The sequence below is a fragment of the Nematolebias whitei genome, chromosome 11 (genome assembly GCF_014905685.2).
Source record: "Nematolebias whitei isolate Nwh7 chromosome 11, NemWhi1, whole genome shotgun sequence".
NCBI classification, from domain to species: Eukaryota; Metazoa; Chordata; class Actinopteri; order Cyprinodontiformes; family Rivulidae; genus Nematolebias; species Nematolebias whitei.
The window spans coordinates 11,221,979-11,232,083 of record NC_056508.1 but is presented as its reverse complement, the minus strand read 5'-3'; positions in this window follow the sequence as shown (position 1 = coordinate 11,232,083).

Here is a 10,105-nt window from a genome sequence, read left to right as displayed (position 1 = left end):
TGTTTCCTGGTATAAAGGTTAAACCCCACTCCCTAGAAATGGAAGGACGGCGTGCATTGACCCCTCCTCCTAAAACAGGCGAGAAAAAGCAGTATTTTCAAACTAACAAACCGCGTAATGAAGGTGCACGCTGGGACAGAAAAGCTCCTCTTTCAGAGGATGAACGTGATTATCGTATATGGGGTGTGCGTAGGACGCAAAGATATGGGATTCAAGAGGACCCATATTATCAGGGGAAGTCCAAAAAGGAACCCCCAAAAGACGTACCTAACCCTCCCCCACCTCGGACGAAACGGACCGAGGCGATAAGATCACAAAAGTTCCAGAAACAGGGCCCTACACCTCTGAGCTCGGAAGAGACAGAGAAACTGCGCAGGTTTTTAGAAACTTTGATACACGCTGAAATGGGAAACCAACCTGGAGCACTGTGTAGTGATGTGATCGCTACTAAATCTGAAGGCGCGAATGACAACATTACAGATGTCGGTGGAACACACCAAGACATTGCTGTCGTTGCCTCCAACAACCCCTCATCGGACGAAGGGGGGGTAAACTCACACACAAACGATGATGAGTCATCGCAAGCTGAACACTCAGAACCTGATTTTCATGATGTTGAACTAGGCATTCCATTTCTGGGAGGACTCCCAGATAACCTGGTACCGAGTCAAGAAGCTGGGCCAGTATGTTTCACGAAACCAACACAGGCCATAGCTCTTTTCTCAACCAAGGACGTCGACCAAGGGCCTCAAACCTATGGTGTCTTACCCATAGACAGGTCCGACGACTCAGAAAAGGATTCGTTGGAGCTCCCCAAGGAGCAAGAACCCTCATCAGTCTATCACAGATTGAACAGGTGGTCGCCCAAGCCGACGCTCTGACATCTGATGAAGAAAGAGACAAAAAAAAAAAAGTTCTTTCAAAATATGAAAAGTCTTTTTCACCTGACCCAGACATCATCCAACTTTAGAAGTTGGATGATCCTGCAATTAAATCGATGATACTGTATCTGACTGACCCAGACAAATACACTCCATCGAAGGGCGAACTGGATTCCAATCCAGACCTTAAAGTCCTCTTTCAGCTGCGCAAACAGTTAAAACTACTCAAGGACAGCCTAACTTTAGCTCATGGAGCGACGTCCTCACCCATGTTCGCGGTCTCCCATGACCGAAGGGGGGTGACGCCAGTTAGGGTAATGCTACCAGACGCGATAACGTGATCAAATCTGACATTCAGAGTGAGTGGCGCACCGAAACGTTGTTTTCTAGTTGCTTAGTCACTGTCTTTGTCAATGTTGAGACGTTGTTGTACTGGTTGCTTAGTCACTGTTTTTGTCGATGTTGAGACATCGTTTAATTGGTTTTGGTATTGTTTCTGAACACCCCAAGCAAGAATGAATTTTGTGTGTAAGTTAAGTTAGAGACTAAGAAGCCTTTAACTATGCCAACATGCAGTTCATTTGTTAAAATGTAATCTTTGCGGAGTCAATATAGATTAATGCTACCTTAAGTACCATAATCTACATTGATCTCACAACGCGTAAGCCGAACCTACTCGAACAATTCTATTCGGGGGGATAGCTAATTCTTTTTGATGAGTCTCGCCATAGACTTCCAAAAACATTTATGGGGAAACCAAACACCCAATCTCAAGTCGTTCGTCTAAAAGACAACAGACAATTGAACCAAACTATATTTTGCCATGTAAAGCTAACTTAAACCAAGTTAGGAATGGAAAAATAGTTTGGAACACTCTTCTATAGGTATAAATCCCTATAATTACCCTTTTCAGCATGTTCCATCCCTTAACTGGTAGCTGTAGCTGTTCCCAATCATAATAGCTTACACACCAGGTGCATATAGTTTAAGGCCTTATGTAAAATCCCCTTCATAAGCCCACCTTAAACCACATAATTACATGACACATTTGAACCAGAACGGCACAGAGTGGACATCGCCCAGAGACGACCTTCGCTGGAGGAGACCTGCAATCCTGACGTTGGTCTCCAATCTTCATCCAGTGGCCGCATCTTCAGTTCAACTCAAGGGAACCCCTCTGTATGCTGATCAATCAACACCTCCATTCGTTGTGGATTTACCGTTGTGGATTATATGACTTTTTCCAATGGATTACAGACTCTGTTTCCAAGGGGTTAAAGCATTGCTACAATGGAATTACCAACAACATTATGGAATTATCATCAACACAATGGAATTACCAAAAACATTGTGGATTACATCCTTTGACTTTTGTTTTCCTTGCTGGATTACATCAAGCTCAAGGACATTCGAAGGCGTAAGTTCATGTTGGAATTCATCCCCATGGACAGGCGATGATTTCCAAAGGGGGGACTGTAGTGAACTAGGCCTCAGGTCAAATCTGGCCTTGAGGGGCCTTCCTGGAACAAGAACTGTATTTCATTGATTTGAGTCCAGAAACACAAAATCAAGTCCATCCAGAAGACTTTTTAATTGTCCTGCACTGATCAATTGAAAGAACACTCTCTTTTCTATTATCATTACTATTTTACAAATGTTTTGATAATCAAATTGTGTTTAGTTCAAACCATTTCCAAATGTTGAAGTGAACTAATCATTTTTAATCAACTGTGAAACAGTAATAATGACTTTAATCCTCATTCAAAGTAGAAATCAGGTTAATGATGCATTGTCTGATTTTCTGTCTTCAATGAGCAAGTTGTGTAAGTTGGTCAAAGTTCAAGTTTCGGTCAACTGCAAGTTTACTGAAAAAGAAATGTCATGTTTAACTTTTTCAGGCAGATACTAGAGAATTGACTCCACGAAGTCTGAGTTCTTCATAACAATCTTCTGTCTGTTCCTAAACACTTAATCTTTTTCCTTGACTTTTTAATAACCTCTTACATCACAAAAACACACCTCTGTTTGGTCCAACCGACCAATCAGAAAGTCCTCAAATGAACCGGAAGTGACCCTTTTTAAAAGGTGCAACACTTCCTAGTTCTGCAAGAGGTTCCAGCTCCAGTCGAGTTCTGGAGAGCTCAGTAGTTCTGAGAAGTTCTCGGCAGTTCTAGGAAGAACGCTGAGGAGAACGCTGAGAGAATGCTGTGAGTTGGTTCCGAGAGTTCCAGAGTTCAGAATGCTGGAATTCAGGATGCTGGAGGGAGCTCAGTAGTTCTGAGAAGTTCTCGGCAGTTCTGGGAAGAACTCTGAGCAGAACGCTGAGAGAATGCTGGAATGCAGAATGCTCAGGACATCTGCGACTAAGCTGAACAAGAGAAGTTCAGAGGAATTATGAAGTCTGTTCTGGATGATCTCACGACTCCGAACGGTTCCCTACTATCCTTACGGAGACGCTGAAAAGTGGCTTAAAGTAGAACTTTACACCAGAACTGACATATCTTCAGAAAGGTAAAAAGTCGATCTTCAACCGCAAAGCGTACCGTTGGGTTAAGCTGGTCCAAAGGAGCGTGTTGTTCTGGTTATAACAGACAAATTCCCTCACCCATCTCTCTCAACTTAAACTTCATTTTCCATCTTTAAACTCTTCTATCTGCTAGCAAATTAATCCAGATATTTTTAGAAATGTCTGTTGTGAAGCAACGGAAAATCATGGCCGTATGGTTTTCCTGATTGTAAAGCTGATTAATTATGTTGTTATTTTCATATTTTGCCAAATTAATGTAAATGTGTGATGTTAAACTTTGATTCTGTAAATAAATGACCGCATTCATTTTGATGGGTCAAAGATAATTAACGTCTCATGTTACATTTTTAATAATTCAATGCACGACATTATTCAGTCCAGAAAAATGAAAGAATCCGTTTAATTTATGAATATATACAGCATATGTTCATCTACATATATAACAGCATGACACATAGATAACAGATCAGGCTGACATGAGGATTTTTAATAATACTGATGTGGGTTGCTGGATAAACTGCCTTTTCCAATTACGCATAGATGAAAAAGTATTTGGAACATGGAAATTTGGATACCTCATTTCCTTATATAAAAATGAATAATGCTGGCCCCCAGAGAAAAAATATTTACTTTTTCATTCATTTAACTTTTGTTTTTACAGGTTAGTCTCATTGAGTCACGAGGACTCATTTACAAGAGAGACCTGTACCAGAAACCTGACTTGGATTGAGTTTGCTACATGCTTTTTAAATTAAATATCTGTCTGCTTTCACCTATGAGTGAGATCATTTCAGCAGGTCTGGTTTGCCACAAGGGATGAAGTTAATTTAGTTATTAATTGTTTCAGCGGCAAATGATATTGGAGCTATGCTAAGTCATTTAGCTTTATGGTTTTAAAGTCTAGGTTGAATGTGCTGGTTTTCATAGTCTTACAACTACACCATTTAATAGAGTTCTAGTTTGAATCATTCTGAAACTATACAGTAAGACTGACAAGGTTTTTAGGGTTGATATGTGAGTTGATAAATTGTAGCAAAACAATAGATGTTTCAAAGGGGGATGTCTGAAAACTGTTCTTAAAACAGTTCATACAATGACTAGATCATTAGTTATACAAAAATAATATCTTAGGTTTTTACATTTGTCACACAGTAAACAGAAACACACTCCAGTGGCCTATGTTGTTGAGTCTGTCTGAGAAAGGGTTCAAGGTGAGCACGAGATGCAGGTTGGCAGGCACTGTTGTGTTTCTGGGACGTTTGTTGTCAGCATTTAGGATCAGGGATGTCACAGTACACAGGACAACGATCTTACATCACCCAAAGCCAAATAATGTTAAAGACCTGCTGTCATGTTTAGGTCTTACAGGGTTTAGCAAATGTAACCCACGTTAAAATCTGATATAAATAGGAATGAATAGCGGATTAAAAGTATGTGAATAGAAAATGATGTCACTGCCCCTTTAAGAAACCAGTGTCATAGCCAGGGTGACGCTGCAGTGCAAAAAACCAGGGGGAGAGAGCAGAGGAGGAATCGGAGGAAAAGAGCGGTTGATTAATTAACGGAGAAAAAGTTAATATTATAGTCAAGAAGACATAATTTACCTGGTCGGACACTGACAGGGATTTTATGAGAATTAAGTTACATCGGTTTTGGTGAGTTTTGTGTTTATTTTATTACATTTTCACAGTGTTGTATTTTTCCCTTTGGCGGAAAGCTAACGCTAAGAACGTAGCTGTTAGCAAAGAAATGCTCCGTCATAAATTGTCATTAGGTTAATGTGTAAACTGCTATCCAGTTGATATATTGAATTTATGAAGAAGAATTTAATTGTTGAGGATTTAAAAGGAGTTTTGTTGTGTTGTGGCCTGTTACACAGGTCAGGTTTTTTTGATCGGTTGGAAGTTCGGTTGGAGCGGAGATCGGTCTGCCGTGTGCAACTTTGCACATTCACAGACGGGATTCAAGATGGCGAGCCAGACCCAGACCTTCAATTCATCTTCTCCATCGTAACAGGGAGGGACTCCCCTGCGTGTGGTAATTCGCTACCTGAGAGATAGGAATTTCAGGAACGAGTTCAAATCGAACTGAACAGGATTAAAGAACTGATTGAGCTACCATTATTATTATTTGTTCACCGGACTGAATCAAACAGAAGCTTTCCATTGAATCTAGAACCTGAACTTACATTTGGGCTTGAACATGGATTTTAAAGTGCTATACTTTGTTTTCATATGTTATGTCTATGAATGTGATTTGAATAATTGTGGTCCACTTTGATCTAGTTGTGTTTGAGGGTATTTCCTTACCTGTGAAGGACAAGAAACAAGTTAACCCAGGAAAAAATAGGAATCCTAAAATAGGTGCAACCTAGGAAAAAAAAAAAGACTGGTCTGACTAACTTAAATTAGTCTGACTAAAATAACTTAAGGAAAAGTGACTGGTCTAACTAAATTAGATTAGTTTTACTAAAATAAACCAGGTGAACTAACAAGTAAAAAGGAGTGATATACTTTTCTTTTTTTTTGGGGGGGGGGGTTTTCATGTATTGTATTTCATATGTGTTTTGCATTTAGTAAATTGTCGTTTTCCATTCAAAGCAGCGGTCTCTGGTGTTGATATTCTTGCTTCCCCACTCCTTAGAACCTAGAACTGGTCCACTAGTGCATTTAGCTGTGCGATATCAGTGCTACACAAACACTACATTCCTAATTATACAAGCCTCACCCAACCATTCAGGACACTAGTGAATGACAGAGGACCAGATTTAACTTTTTTAGATTTTCTAACTAGGAATTCTTAAGTTTTTACTTTTGCAGAAATAACTTTTAATATATATACACGTATACAGCCAATCAGAAGCCTATGAACCACATTGTATTTGTACACAGCCTCTTACAAAAACAAGTAAAACTGCTTGAAATGTAGTTTTAGAACTAAAATATTTTTATAAGTGTAGATTCTAAGCTCACCTGTATAAAGACATTTTCCGCATGTTTTAATGACTAAGGAGCTCCTACTAACAGCTGTACCTGTTTTCCTTTGGAATGTGTACAGGAAGGTTCCAGAAGCTTTAAGGTCTAAGGGGGACGCCCCTAGACCCAGCCGAATCCAAACACAGACCCTCGAAGTGGATTTGGTCAAAGGTGGATCTGTGTTCCTAAATACATTTGATTTTATTTGATTTGACTTTACTTGACTTGAATGGACTGAAAAGAAATGAAATTGGGTTTTCATGTATAGAGTATGCTAACCACATTTTTTACTACTGTTTTGCAGTCATGTATTGTAAACCTTTTTTCCTAGTTTTTGTTTCATCTGAACAGATCTGCGGCGAAGCAATGGACGACCTGAATAAAATTAACTGATTTTGACTTTCTTTCATTATTCAGTGGAATTAAATGTTTAATGTTGTATTGCACTGTTTTGACAATGATGTAATCAAAGAAAATATATATATTCTGCGCAAGCGTTTAATAAGATTTTTCTCTACAGACTGAATGAGGTAAGAAAAATAAATTAATTATACTAACTAACTGTTTGTGCCAGGAATCTTGAGGAACCAGTTGGACTCCGGACCCTGGGGGCTCCCCTGTCACCTGGCTTGGAGAATTGAAACCAGACTGGGTCTGGCATGTTGTTTTCTGGGAAGGTTTTCTATTGTTGTGGTGATTCATCTCTGCTAAACTGGTATGGGAACTAACATATGTGGGCAGGGTCCTATTCTGTTGTTTGTCTCTTTGTGCTATTTTCTGATTCTATCCAGCTCTGCAGTTGAACACCACAGGGATGACTTCCAGGTGTATCAAGCAGGCTGAAAGAATTGACCCCACCTAGGAGACTGGGTTTTTGTCAAGGACCTCTGCCAGAAGCATTGGAAGTCGAAATGCTGAATGAAACCATTCCAGGTTTTAATCCTGTTTTGTCTTTTCTTCTCTTGCATAGTGCCATGTTTGAAGAACATGATGATGAAAAGTTTCACGGGCGTGCTGATTAATCTCAACCAGGCTCGTGTGCAGAATGAGTACTTTCCTGAACACGCCTACAATCTCCTGCACCCAGAGTGACGTCCTGAATATGTCAACCAGCCAAGACAAAATGCATAATGATTCTAATGCTTAAAGTATTTCTTAAATACAGGCGTTAAGATGATGTTTTTAGCTTGACCTGGCCATGATCTAGACAACCCAAAAACATTTCAATCATTTTTACAATTCATAAAGAACTGTTGCTCATACTATCTCTGACTGTTTGGGCATTCCTGGCTGATTGTCCCAGTTGGGGTTTGGTGGCCTCTCTGGTTGGAGGGCTGGGTGTTGGGCTGGGAATCGGGTTGGGGCATCTGGACGGTTTCAGGATGGGTCTGGGTTGCTGGCCCTGGTTCTGGTTGGTCCTCCGGGGCTATGTGCCGGTCTGTGGCCTTGATCCCTGGTGGTGCGGCTGCCACCTCCTCCTAGGTATCTCTGTTAGAGCCTCTGTCCCCTGGTGGATCTCGGAGAGTGGGGGTGCCTATTGGGGTCAGTGGGGGAGCTTGTCCCCTGGGGGGGCATTGCCACCTCAGTTCACCTCCCCATCCCGACGTCCTCCTCCGCCCACTCCACCACACCACCACTCAAGCAGGGTTTTGGGGTTCAGGTGCACTACTGAGCTACGGGGAGAATCATCCATCTCCGTGGCTGGTGGGGTCCTGGGCCCTAATTTTAATATACAACCTAGACACTCACTTATAACACTCTCACGACACATGCATATATAGGATCTGGAGTGGGCACATGATCGCACTTAGGTGGTGGGATGTACTACCATTTCCACCTCCCCGGACCTGTGCCCACTCTCATATGTAGCATGTAGACATTTAGGGTTCTGGGCGGAGATGAGGGGTGAACGGGCGCCGCCTGCTCTCTGGGCAAGAGGTGGGTCTGTGCCGGTCGCCACCTCATCCCCCCATTTTAAACGCACTGTATAACAACATGCATCAACACCATATTCGAGTGGGAGGAGAAGGAAGTGGGTCTGTTCATAATTTATTTATGCATAATTAGATTTTTTTTTTGTCCCTTTCACAAACACCTCCTTTCTCTGTGTGACACTAGGGGTCGGGGATGGAGGGGGGGGCGCATTGTTGGGGTCTGGGCTGTGGGTGGGCTTTGGGCCTTGGGGGCGGTTAGTGATGGGGCCGGTGCTTCGGTTCCTCCTGGGCTGTTCCGATTCTTTTAATCTAGGTTCCTGGTTGCGATGGCCGGCACTTTGACCGGGGTGGCTGCCGGCTTTCGGCGGGGGGTCGGCTATGGTAGTGTACGTGTGGTCATTGGTGGTGTAGGGCGGCGGTTGGGAGCGTGGCTTCGCCTCATTAGGGCACTGGCTGGTCTTCCTGTGTGGCATTTGCGGTGGGGGTGCTGTGTGTGTGGGGGGGTGCATAGGTGGCGTGCTGGGGTGTCTCCGGGCCTATGGTGCGGAGCTCTTGATGTGAGAGCCGGCCCTCCTCAGCTGCGGCTCCCTGCTGCTCTGCCCCTTGGGCTGGGGCCGGCCTGTGGTCGCTGTCAGGTAGATGGTGCATGCGGTCGGCCCGACAGAGATTCTGTTGGGCTATCTGTGTGTGCCTGTTGGTTGCTCAGGTTGGGTTTTTGGTGGTCCCCCCTCTCTTGGATCAATTTGGGCCTCACGTTTGGTGTGGGGCCCACTCCCCCCGGTCGTGCCCCCCTTTGGCGGGGGACCCCCTTGCCGCCGGTGCATTGGTGGCTCTCGGCGTCTGGGCTGGGTGGTGGGGTGCACGTCGGTCCGCCCTGGTTGCTGCCTGGCGGGGCCTGGGTACCCTGGGTGCCCTGGCTCTGTCGGGGCTCTGCTGGGGGGTGGTATGGCCTCGGGGCTTGGGGCTTGGTGTCCATGGCCGGATCTACTTGGGGGTGGGCATGGGTTGCCGGCCGGACCTGTGGGCTCATCGCTGCAGCTTCCTGGAGGCTCTGCATTGTGGTGGCTGGGGTCACCCGGTTCTTTCCTCTGCTCCTCTCTGGGGGGGGTGCGGTTCTCCCTGTTGGGAGACTCCTGGGGCTCTGGGCCTGTGGGCCGCTGTGTGTCTGTGGCTCCGGTCCTCCCTATGTTGCCATTGTGTCCTGGGGGGGCGGGTCTGTGGACCCCTGCGTCCACTATTTGGCATTCTTTTGGAGAAATCTGGTGGTGGCAGGCGTGCTTGCGCGGGTGTTTGGATTCAGGTGCTTTGACAGATGCACGCTAGGTTGGGTAGTGGTGGAAGCTAGATGATTCCTTGCGCTATGTCGAATGTTTCATGGTGATATTGTGGGTGGTGTAGATGAACAGATGCTGGGATATATTCATCATTTAACGCGGGTTCCTCATTTTTCTGGACTGAATAAAACGTGCATTGAATTTAAGGAAATGCAAAGTGAGACGTCATTTATATTTGACCCATCAAAATGAATGCGGTCATTTATTTACAGAATCAAATTTAACATCAAACATTTACATTAATTTGGCAAATTATGAAAATAACAACAAAGCAATCAATCAGGAAAAATCATACGGCCATGATTTTTCCGTTGCTGCACCACAGACATGTATAAAACTGTACAACTATGACTTTTACCCACACGGATGTGAATAAGCACTTTACACAGACATTTCTAAATATCTGGGAGAATTTCTACTTCATAGGAAAGTTTAAAGATGGAAAGAAGTTTAG